Source organism: Quercus suber, unplaced genomic scaffold, assembly GCF_002906115.3.
Source record: "Quercus suber isolate HL8 unplaced genomic scaffold, Cork oak 2.0 scaffold_308, whole genome shotgun sequence".
Classification (NCBI taxonomy): domain Eukaryota; kingdom Viridiplantae; phylum Streptophyta; class Magnoliopsida; order Fagales; family Fagaceae; genus Quercus; species Quercus suber.
The window spans coordinates 65,041-77,778 of record NW_027069764.1 but is presented as its reverse complement, the minus strand read 5'-3'; the positions used below and the strand labels follow the sequence as shown (position 1 = coordinate 77,778).

General features: G+C 40.0%; 1 pseudogene; it reads left to right on the top strand.

Moving 5' to 3' along the window:
- The window catches only part of LOC112040709 (SNW/SKI-interacting protein A-like), a 30,635-nt pseudogene extending 22,315 nt beyond the window's left edge, over positions 1 to 8,320 (top strand).
- Positions 8,321 to 12,738: the final 4,418 nt, after the last annotated feature.

Sequence of the window (12,738 nt, the reverse complement as noted above, 5' to 3'; positions counted from 1 at the left end):
TATATGGATGGGACTAGCCAGTGTTTGTGCAGCCATGGTCTCCCTAAAAGCACATGGTACGAGACCTTTGTTTTCACCACGTGGAATTGAGTAAAAGAAGCTATGGGTCCCACCTTTAACCACAGCTAGATATGGCTTGCGGTGTATTTGCGCCTTCCGCCAAATCTTGTTACTTCCATTAGGCATCCTTGGATCTTTCTTTCTGAAATTCCTATGGCGTGTAAAGTGCTCAATGGAATGACGTTTATGGAAGCACGTGTATCTACCAAGGCCTTCTTTATGGGGATTTGATTTATGGATGCTGCCAAGTAAAGGGGCTTCTTGTGGTATGGGTATCCCACCTCCATATCCTCGTTACTAAAAGTGATTTCAATTAACTCCTGCAACGGGGCTCTGTCATCTGGGGTTTTTGCTGATAATCATTCTACTCCTGCCCCGGAGGTAATGCTCACCAGAGCCTCCGTGGCTATCTTCCTTTCCTTTATTGTAAGCCTCAGTTGGTCGAAAAAATTTTTAAACTTGGAGCTTTACTGTAAAGTGGTAATTGCTATGGCAAGCAGGGCTGAATTCTTTTCTTCATCCTTCCCTGGATCCACGCAAATTACTACTGCTACTACACCCTTCCCTTTGTGGTTTGGGAGTGGGTTTCTTTGAACCTCTTGCTGGAATAGTTCTAGAGTCCCCTCTTTGATCTTGCAATGCACCAATCTGTGGAGCGCCCAACATTCCACGATAGGATGTTGTACGTAGTTGTGTAAATGGCAGAAGCGTGGGTCCCTCTGCTCCTCTTCTATGGGTTCTCTAGAAACTTGATTGGGTTTGAAAACTCCGTCTACTATCCACTTGTTTAGCAGCACGTCTAACTTTTTCAGATTGCATGGAATTGGTGGGGGAGTATCATATTCCCTTCCATCAGTCTTCCTCCTCCGCTCACCAATAGATACCACCATAGCCTGCGAAACGCTTCTTTTGTCCATGCTTGGTTTTACAGATTGGGCAGTCTTCCTGGCCTTTTGCAGTAACTATGCAAACTAGGAAATTTCTAAGTTTTCCAAGACTGCCCTATACTCCCTTATCATGTTTGTCATACACATTTCCACCAATGTTCTTTCTTGACAATGATCATAGCAATTGAGTGCTATGTCCCTAAACCTTGTGATGTATTTCATCAAGTCTTCACCACTTCTTTGCTTGGTTGCTTGCAGAGTTGCAAGTGTTACTATTTCTTCTTTGTGGAAGTACTTAGTGCAAAATACATCCACCATGTCATCCCAAGTTGGAATGGATCCTAGCTTTAGGCCAATGTACCAAGTGTATACCTAGTCACATAGTGATTTGGAAAACTCTCGAAGACACAAGTCTTCGTCTGCGACGTAAGGGCCAAAAGTATCAATGAACTTACTTACGTGCTCAACGACACTTCCCTTCCTGCCATCGTACTATGCAAAGGCCCACAGCTCATACCTCTCGAGGAACAGTTTATTGAGTACCTTCAGTGGGTGAAGAGGCCTTCGTGAATAGAATCTCTCCCTAGGTGCTCTAACTCTCTCTTATTCCAAGAGAGCCGCTACTTCGGCCATGGTGATGAAACATTGTTCTGCATTTTATGGGACACCTCCTGCTAATGTCTCCGCTTTGTCTGCCGCATGTTCCAAGTCATGTTGGCTTACTTTCCCTTTTGTTTTGTCTATTTTCAGTTGACAGATTTCTTCCATAATTTGTTGTTGTGAGTGTTGCAGGGACTGCAAGACTTCAATAAAGATGTTGGCATTATCAGTAGGAATTCTCGGTGGTGGTTGGGGTTCAGCCCCCATTCTGTTAGCGCCTTCCACCTGGTTAGGTTGCTGTTAGTAAGGCATCATCAGCCTAGGCTCTACTTGTGAGTATACAACACTCATATTTCACATTGTCCTGGACTTTGGAGGCATTTGTTTGCGAGGGATTTCGTCCTTATCTGCTTCTCAACTCCCTAGTGAAGTCACCAATTTAATGTAGCGGGCCTTTTTGTTATATTAGGCTGGACTGCCTCCTGCGGTACTAGGCCCAAATGTTCTAAGTAAGGGAGTTGAGACCGGTCCAACTGCAACTCAACTTGATCCCGCTTGTGTGCAAATTATGTCTTGTCTGCCAAGAACATACTTACGGCAGGCATAGCTATTCCAGATGAGTTATGCCAGGTAGACATGATAATAAAACAAAAAGAGAATACTTCGACTTCTCAATTAAAGTAAACAATTAATCCTTAATTAAAAGAGATAATCACAATAATGATAATTACTTTTATAAAGAAAGCAAGTTAATAAGTGGTCAACACATAGGTCATTTAAGAGAAGAATGAAATCAGAGCAAATCTAGCCCGCAAGACCAAGACTAAAGAGGGAAGAACACTTCTTCTCAATGCAATCAACCTCCCAGGGAAAATCCTACCGTGGAAGTTAATTACTTTGAGGGAAACAGATCTGAATGATTGGTGCCCAGAGGAAAACCCCTTTTCGCTTTTGGCAAAGAGCAAGATTTTGAGAGGGAGAGAGGGAATCAACCTATTGGTGCATGCTTGCTGATCTAACTCTTTTTTTTTTTTTCCTTTCTTCTTTCTTTGTTTTTTAGTTTTCCTCTTATCTTTTCTTTCTTTTCATTTACAATTGTTTTCTATTTCGTGGTTCCTCAAAGACGATTCTTACTATGATCCTTCCATCCCCATTCTGGGCACGACAAGGGTCTCCTTTTATAGTGCCTGCCGTGACCAGATTTACTATTTTAGCCCTTAACCACCTTTGTCTAGTTTGGGTGTACTTGTCGACTACCACTGGTTTGTCTGTGTGTTCCTCAGAGACGATTCTTACTATGATCCTTCCATCCCCCTTCCGGGCACGGCAAGGGTCTCCTTTTATAATGCCTACCGTGACCAGATTTTACTATTTTAGCCTTTAACTACCTTTGTCTGGTCTGAGTGTACTTGTCGACTACCACTGGTCTGTCTATATGCCACTCCCCATTTCCAGACAAAGGAAAGCTATTTTATTTATTAGTCTGTCGTGGCACCCATTCCTGCCACAATGTGGATGCTTTCTCTCTATCCCTTATGGTATGCACCTAGTGGTTCTAACTCAGTCTTGCTTCTTTTAAATGGTATTTCATCCCAGTAGGACGTACCCCCAAAAGAGCTTGAGCAGGAACTGCAGAGTAGGTTTTTCCCTTTCCTCACTGCCAAACCATGCCCTCTTACCTCTGACCCATGACCATATTGGCTGGGTACAAGCTAGTGGTGCTTGGGCCTTGCGCGTGTCTCCCTTTCATGTATATCCAAAATCCGCCTGCTACTCATGTGCTCGCCGCGGTCTGGAGGTTTACCTGCATAGTCTGCCGTCCTTCCTTGACCTTTTATGTGGGTTGCTTTATGATTTCTCACTCCCCTTAGGTGCTGGGCTTTGTTTAATGTTGGGCTCAGTCCGCCCCTTTGACTGCTATCATTTTCTATCATGTCACTCTGTTATTCCTGCAGTGACATTTATTTGATTCAATCCTGTTAGACCTTTTTAGGCCTGCCGTTTATTCTTTCCCCAATGGCTCAGTATGGCCATTGGTTTTTCATCACATTACTTGCAGGCCCCTGTGTCCCATTTGTTTTCTCTCGGGCATCCTTGGCCCATTTGCTTTCCTTGAGCTCACTTGGCCTTTTTCCTAACTCTATGTTCCCATGGGCTTTTACTAACTTCATTGGGCTTCCCCGATCCAATTACCTTGTCCTTATCTTTGGGGTTTATGGGCTTGCCATCAACCCCTTACTTTCTTTGCTTGCATTACTTTAGGCCTTACCGTGGCCCATTTTTACTATTCTACATCATATACTTCCCATGAGTTTGCTATTTCTCTCTTTTCGGGCTCCTTTAAGCCCATTTGCTTCCTCAAGACCCATTTGTTTATTTTATGGACCTGTGACCCATTATTCCTACCTCTTGGGCTTAATAGTTTTTTCTATCTATTTACCAACTCCTTTGCCTGTGTCTTTGGGCTCCTTTCTCATTTGTCTTCCAAAATGACCATCAATAATATGTTTTTTTTTTTTTTTTAACAGAACTCTTTAATCACTTGTGTAGGCCATGTCAAAGTTCATAGTTGCGTCCAGGCAGGCCATGAAGATGGACAAGATGAGGATCCTACTTGATAAGTGGATCTAAAAGGTCAAGGACGACTACAAGGGTTAGGCTGAAGTGGCAGCTAAGGCCAATGAGTTGCAAAATCTGGTTAAGGAGTTGAAAGCTGATGTTGTTGAGAAGGATACTTGTCTTGACCACCTTCAAAAGAGGAATGACGAGTTGAGTACCCTTCTTACCAAGGCAAAAGAAGATGTAGTAGTGGAGTTCAGAGCATCTAAATAGTTCACTGATTTGCTGGACACCAATTTCGCAACAGGTTTTGAAGATTTTTGAATGGACGCTATAGAAAACTTCCCTGAAGTTGACTTTAGCTCCATCAAACTCAACCTTGCTGCTGTTGCAAGCTCTCTCATTCAGACAAACTCTGAGGATATCAATATTGAAGACAATGCCACTACTCAACTTGCCTAAGACGTTGAAAATAACCCCCCACAGTGAATTTAGTTTCCCTTCGTCTTTATGTTTGTTTGTTTTCTTTTGTTTTTTTTTTGTTTTTTTTTTTTTAATTTTTTTTATGAGGTCCATTGTTTAGGACCATTTAAAATTATGTTAAGTACATTTCACTCGTCTATATCACTTAGGACGAGCTTTCAAACAATTGTCTTTCAGGCTTTTTATTTTATAAGGGTTTTTGGACAGTGGTCGTCTACCCTTTTCTAAACTTTATGAATGAATATTTTATTTTCATTACTCTTTCATTTACTATTAAACATGTTGTTGTATGGACGAACATTTTTTTTTTAAATCATCCAATATATTGGTTTCAAGTATGGCTTGTCCATGATAAGGATTCTTTCATGTTTAATATCCTTTACCATTCTTTGAATTTTGCAACTATGCCTGCGTTTGGATAGCAATTTTTCTTACTCAAAGTAAAGTTGCGTTTTGTGTAAAAAAAAAAAAAAAAAAAACCGGCCGAAAAAACTGAAACCCCCTGTTAATTTACTGTGCATGTACTGTGCATGCACTGTTCACGTACTGTTCATGCACTGTTCACACATTAAAAATATTAAAAATAGGTCCCACGGTACTATTCATATATTTAAAAATTATTTTGCTACAGTGTTTTCAGCAACAATCAGTTTTTAGCAACTTTCAGCAACAATAAGTGCTATCCAAACAGACCCTATAACTCGTCTTGTGAATGACACTGGTTTTTCCAGCTTTACTTGTCCTTAGACTTGGCAGCTAGTTCTATTTTTCACCCATAGGAATCATTTTTATGTAAGGCATTTTCAGCTTTTTACTCGTCCAAAGATTGGATTGTTTTAGCTGGCTATCTATCCATGGACCTTGAATATTGTTATGCATGTATTTCCTCGTCAATGGGCTGGAATAATACGCTTCAAGCTTTACTTCGTCTATTGTTTGGACAAATATGCCTTGAGCTTGTTTTTCTTTGCTTTATCCTTATTTTGAGGAAAACTTATATACGTTACATCCTTGCGTCTAAGGATTTGTACTCGTCTTAGGCCTTAGCCTTCTTGTGGGTGAAATTATGGAGATTAGATTTATACATCACATATATTGAAAATCCAAACTACATATTCACAATATAAATATCATCCACAAGTATATAAATATCGTCCACAAGTATGGTACATGCTTAGAAGCTAATGCCTTTTAGGGAATTATAAATACAAACAAATATCCAAGTTCATGACTTCGTCCATAGTTAGTTTAAAAACTAATACACCCTTAAGGAGTTAAAAACATAACATATAATGTTAACAACACATAAAAGCAACATAAATTTTGGCTTGTCCAGAGTGACAACATCTTGGGTCTTCTCGTCCAAGATAATGCTCGTCTAGGCTGATATTTTACTGATAATACCTTCTTAGGTGCTCAACATTCCAAGGGTGCTCCAACTTTTTCCCGTTTAGGGCTTCCAAGTAATACGACCCTTGTCTTTTGCAATTGATAACCCTATAGGGTCCTTCCTAATTAGGTCTCAATTTCCCATGAGCTAGGTTTTTGGTTGCCAAAGAGACCCTTTTCAAGACAAGGTCCACTATGTTGAAGTGCCTGAGTTTCACCATTGCATCATATTGTCTGGCCATAAGGTTTTTATACCTTTTTGTTCTTTGCTCCGTGTCCATTCTTACCTCATCTATTAGATCAAGGTTAAGGCGGAATTTCTCTTTATTATCCTTCTCTTCATACTTCATCAACCTATAGTTGGTCATATGCATTTTTGCAAGTATCACTACACTTCCATAGGCTAACTTGAAAGGAGTTTCTTCTGTGAGGGTTCTCACAGTCGTCCTATAGGCCCATAAAACTCCTAGTAACTCGTCTGGCCACACTCCCTTTGCCCCCTCAAGCCTAGTCTTGATGATTTTCAATCAAGATCGGTTTGCCACTTCTACTTGACCATTTGCTTGCAAGTTGGTAGGTGAGGAATAATGATTTTGAATTCCAAAGTGTTCGCAGAAGTCCCTGAAAAGTGTGTTATCAAATTGCACACACACTCACTCAAGGTTTCAAATCATCAATAGTTTGATTGATTTAGGGTTTATTTAGGTTAGTTGATTGTCAATTTAGTGGCACATCCTTACTCATAGCAATTTATTTTGTAATTTAGGGTTTCAATTCTATTGCCTTAAATAAATGATCAGTAAGGTTTATTTACATTAGTTGGTATTGTCAATTTAGTGGCACGTGCTTACTCATAGCGTAGTAATATTTGAGACATAACTATTAATATTTGATTTTCTTAAAATTTTGCAAGCATAGATGATATGATGAAAATATGTAAACCAACGATTAGATTTCAAAATTCACATCCAAGATACCTTTTCCTTTTCACATATTGGGTATATTGGTATTTTTGGAGGCAGTTAGGCTAGTTTAGGCCAAACCAATTAATAGAAACATATGGTATTGCTTCTAAAAAGAAAAAGATGGTATTAATTAATTATTAAAGATTAAAGATAATGGTGAGTTCCAGTTAACTCAACTAGTAAAGTTTGATGATTGAATAAGAGATTTGGGATTCAATCTCTGCCTAAACCAAAAACTGATTAGTGTCTTGGTCTGATGATAAAGAGCTATAGTCAAGAGTAGATAAGCGTGTTCCAAAGGCTTCCAGGTTGTCACCACCTGTGATGGTGATGCATTCTCCTCCTCGGCCTATGACTGTGAAGGACCAAGAAGATTGGAAAATCCCACATTGCGCTTCTAATTGGAAGAATCTGAAAGGTTATACCATTCCGCTTGATAAGGTCTTGCAGTTGATGGTAGAGGTCTTCAAGATGTCCAAATTGATGATCATTTTGGAGAGCTTTCGGAGGCATTGTATGTTACGGAGCAGAAGGCCCAAGAAGCTGTAGTCATGAGGTCGATGATTCAAAAGGAGTTGATGATGAAGGAGAAGGAAAGCAAAGAACGTGAACTGAGGGCATTGGCTCGAAAGGCATGTTCTAAGAGAACTGGTGTGGCACCCCCTACTGCTGCCATGGATAGTTCTGATATGATAATTGATGATGAGCATGAAAGGGAAGATGAGAAGGATAATCTGCCTAAGGAGACAATGGAGGAAAAGGGAAGAACGTATGCTGCATGAGAAAATGCTTGAGGAGCAACGCCAAGAAAGAGAGAGGGAGAGAAGGTTGGAGGCCAAGGATGCTGCCATGGAGACAAAGAAGAGCAAGATCACAAGAGATAGTGATCAAGATATTAGTGAGAAGGTTGCTCTTTGCATGGCTTCTTCTGCTGGAGGAGCAGGAAGTGGACGAATGGACTCCGGATTTGCAACTGATGACCATTACAATGTGTATGACAAGGCCTTGTTTACTGCTCAGCCAACACTTTCAACCCTATACAGTAGGCCAAACAAAAATGTTGATTCCAAGATACATGGAGCCACAGAACAGTTGGGGATGACTAGTCCAAGAGATGGACCACTTGAATTTGAGGAGGATTATTTTGGACTGGATCAGTTCTTGACAGAGGTGAATGAGGGTAAGAAAGCCCTTGAGAAAGTTGGTCCTGAAGAGTCTACGAAAGCAAGTGCTGAATCTTCAATGTGAGATGGCTATGAAAGAGGTTCAAGTAGAACTTGCATTGGATTTGAAAGAGATACTAAATAGCTTTTTTTCTTTTTCTTTTTTTTCTTTTTTTTTTTTTTAGTTGGGCTTACTGTGAATGAAAGAATTTTGTAGCTGCAAAACAAATCCTAGATCCTTGAAGTGGTTTGTGAAGGACTTGCATTTCAGTTCATAAGTTTGATGTCTTGTTTTCCTTTAGAAGTTGCCGAAAAGCTATCAATTTTTCTTCTATTTGTTGCTGCCACGCTTGATGTGCGTATATTACTTCTTTTTTTTTTTCCTTTGAGATTATCTGTTATCCTTTTCTTAAATTTCAGTTTTCTTGTTATATGATTTAAGTTAAAGCTTTCATAGCAGATAAATTTCATGCATTGATTCTGATCATAGTCTTCTGCATTTCCAGAGAATCAAATCCTAATCAAACTTGTTTTAATGGAATTTTTATGGTACTAGGATGTTTGTGTGATTTGTGTAAAGTTGCATGTGAGGAATTTGACTTTGTAACTGCTTTTAGGTGCTTAAAGTAATGTAATTTCCTGTAGGTTTTGCTTTAGTTATGACTAAAGATGCTGGGGATGCAATTACTTTGTTGCAATCCCTTGCTGGCTCAACATTTTATAGCAGTCAGCTTCTTTTGACTGCTTGTATGGGTTTTTCGGGTGTAACTGATGCTAGATTGCTAGAACTGAGAAAAAAAAAAAAAAAAAAAAAAGCACAAATCCAAGGTGCTGTCCCTCTATTCTTTTTTTTTAAAAATTATCTTTTGTTAGCACATCAATCTATAAGTAAATTTTAATTTAACATATATATATATATATATATATGTGTGTGTGTGTGCGCGTGTGGGGTAAGTACACAACTCACACATCATGTGACATAACCCTCCAGCCCTTTTTTATGGCTGAATGAGATGCATCTGATACAAGGCCATTGAAAGCATTTATATTCTCTCTCTCTCTCTCTCTCTGTCTCTCTCTCTCTCTCACATATATAAATTATATTTTTTTTCTTAGATGGTTCGGTTCTGTGATCCTAGCTGCCAGTGACCTTGCAACAATTGTGCTCATGGGGTTAATGTCCCGTCTAGGTTTGCTGATTTGATTAGAAGTAAGAGGAAACCTAAAAACATAACCTTTAAACTTTAAAGGCTGTCGGGTCACACTGTGGACACTGCTTTTAGAGATGTTCTAGGATCTCTAACTCTTGCAAGTCATGATATATCAAATACATTATAATGTATTTGTTACTCTTAAATAATCCAGAGCTAGGCCACTTAGATAAGTTAGCTTAAGGAATGGATACCATTATTACAATTGTAGCCATACAGTAATTGAAGTTTATCCTAGTTGCAGTAAGTTTTGTTGGTGATTAGGATCATTTGATGCGTCATTTCAAAAACTTGTTCCCTGATTCATTTTTATAGACAACGGAATGTACTACGCTATTTCCATCTCTACCAACATGCTGGAATTTTACATGATTAACTCGCAATGCCAAGTCTTGTGCCTCTTTTATCAGCAAGCCAAAGGGAGCTAAATTTTGCACCTGATCTGTGAGGCTTGTGATGACTGAGGTGGAATCGCCTTCAAAAATAACTCTATCAAAGCCAAGTTCTGCAGCAAGTTCTAAAGCCCGTGTTGCTGCCAAGGCTTCCATCTCTGCCTCGGAGCTAGCAAGTTGTATATTCTGGGCTAAAGAGACCAAAGCTAATCCTTGGCTATCACGGAGTATCACCCCAAGTCCAACTCGACCAACATCCTGGAAAATAGCCGCATCGAAGTTTGCTTTGAACCAGCCAACAGGTGGTGGAGACCACCTTGCATGTGGTCTGACAGTAGGAGCTGCCACTGTCTTCTTTGGCTGTGCAGACCGGTACTCCATCAACGCCTCAAATGCTCGTTGCACTATAAGATTTAGAGGGAAACCAAGTGGGGCTGTCCTGACCTTATTTCTCCGATACCAAATCGTCCAAGTCTGCATTGCGAACATTTCAGCATTACAACCCGTTTCAAAAACATGGGGGAGCAGATGGGGAAAGTCTTGGAATGCTTTGTGGTCTCTGAAGTTCCACTGGGGGTCTTCGTTCCACACCTGTGCAAGGGCTGAGCAAGACCATAAAGCATGGAGAGCATCTTCATCATGTTGTGCACAAAGGGAATAGCTAGAATCCTCCACCACACAGCGACGTTTCAGGTTCTTCAGAGTTGGGATAGCATCTTTGCAAGCTCTCCAAAGGAAGTTCCTGATTTTACACGGTACTGAAAGGCTCCAAATTCTCTTCCATAGAGGTTTCATCAGCTCGGCATGGGTAGAAGTCTGTGAGGTGGCCATTTTAGCTTCAGTTTTTAGGAAGTAGTAACCTGACTTGGTAGTATATTGGCCGCTCTAAACATATGGCCAAAATAGAGAATCCTCTAATGCGGTTCGGCCTAAAGGGATTTGTGTAATCAGGTTAGCTTCCATCTGAGTAAAATGATTAGGCAGCAATTGTACATCCCATTGTCTAGTTGTGGGGTTAATAAGATGACTTACCATGGCATTTTGTAATTCAGCTATGAGAGGGCTTTGAAGGCTTGGATTTTGCAATGAAGGCAGCCACTTATCACCCTACAACTTAATTGATTCTCCATTGCCCACTCTCCATTTTGCTCCTCTCCTTAAAACCTCCCTACCTTTCAAAATACTCCTCCAAGCATATGACCCTCCATAACCCTTCTTAGCTTCCATAATAGAACAATGTGGAAAGAATTTGGATTTAAACACTATATAAAACAAAGAGTTTGTATTATGCAGCAACCTCCATGTTTGTTTGGCTAAGAGGGCATCATTGAACAAAGATAGTTCTTTGAAACCCATGCCACCTTCGGATTTTGGTTCACACATGTTCTCCCACTTAATCCAATGAATTTTCTTGCGGTTTCCTCTTTGACCCCACCAAAAGCCACGAATGATTTTTTCTATTTCATGACAAAGGCCAATTGGTAGCTTGAAACAACACATGGTATATGTTGGAATAGCTTGGACAACTGCCTTAATTAAAACTTCTCGCCCCACTTGTGATAGTGGGCTTTCTTCCCATCCTTGAAGCTTCCTCCAAACCCTCTCTTTAATGTAATCAAAGCTAGCCTTTTTGTGCTTGCCCACAAGTGATGGTAATCCCAAATACTTGTCATACTGCAAAATTTCAGGAACCCCCAAAGCTTCTTTGATTTCAATCCTTATAGCAGGAGTGGTAGATTTGCTAAAGAAGATTGCTGTTTTGCCTCTATTTATTTGCTGTCTCGACATGCTTTCATAGGCGGCAAGAAGATCAAGCACCTTTTGACATTCTTCTCCAGTGGACCTGCAAAACAATAAGCTATCATCTGCAAAAAGCAAATGGGCTAGTTTCGGGCTTCTTCTACTCAAAGCAAATCCATGTATGGATCCCTCACTTGCTGCCTTCAAGATTAAAGTATTTAGGCCTTCTGTACACAACAAAAATAGAAAGGGCGATAAAGGATCACCTTGGTGAATCCCCCTTGTAGGTTTTATCAAACCCTTTGGCTCACCATTCACCAACACCGAGTATGAAACTGTTTTTGCACAAACCATCATAAGTGCTATCCATCTTTCGTTAAACCCCAAATTTCTCGTCACCTCCTCCAAGAAACACCATTCCACTCTATCATATGCCTTACTCATGTCTAGTTTTAATGCCATATAACCAAACTTCTTCGAATTGTGATTATTCATGGTATGCAATGTTTCGAAAGCCACAAGAATATTATTCGAAATCAATCTATTTTTTGTGAATGCACTTTGGTGTTCGGTTATGATTGAGGGTAGGATTTTTTTTAACCTATTTGCAAGGACCTTTGAAAAAAATTTTGTAAAGGACATTGCAAAGGCTAATGGGGCGATAATCAGTGACAGCAATAGGGTTTTTTATTTTTGGAATTAAGGTTATGAAAGTATGGTTTAGGGGATGGGGTAGTGTGGTAGAATTTAAGTATGATAGTATGGTATTGGTGACATCATTAGCTACAAGATTCCAATAGTTTTGGTAGATGAAAGGAGGCATACCATCAGGGCCAAGAGCTTTTAATGGAGCCATCTATTTTAGTGCAGCTTTTACCTCCCATTCCACGAAATCTTGTGCCAATTGTGCATTCATATCCTCGGTAACCACCTTCTCCATTGAAATCAGCCCCAAACTCGAATTGGAAGACTCAAAGAGTTGTTGGTAGAATGTTGTAAATGCCTCAGCAATACCCTCAGGTTGGCTTACCCAAGTACCCAAATAATCTTGGACCCCCAAAATCGTATTTCTTCGATGCCTTTGAGTAGCCCTACTATGGAAATACCTTGAATTTTTATCACCATCAACCAACCAAAAGGCCTTAGCTCGCTACCTCCACATCTGATTTCCTTCACCAACAAGTCATTAATCTCCTTTTTCAAGCTCCTTACTCGGGCATTACCCCCATTTTGTATTGCTCTTTGTTCGGCTTTCACCAACCACTTCCTTTTTTCGACTAATTCTCTCC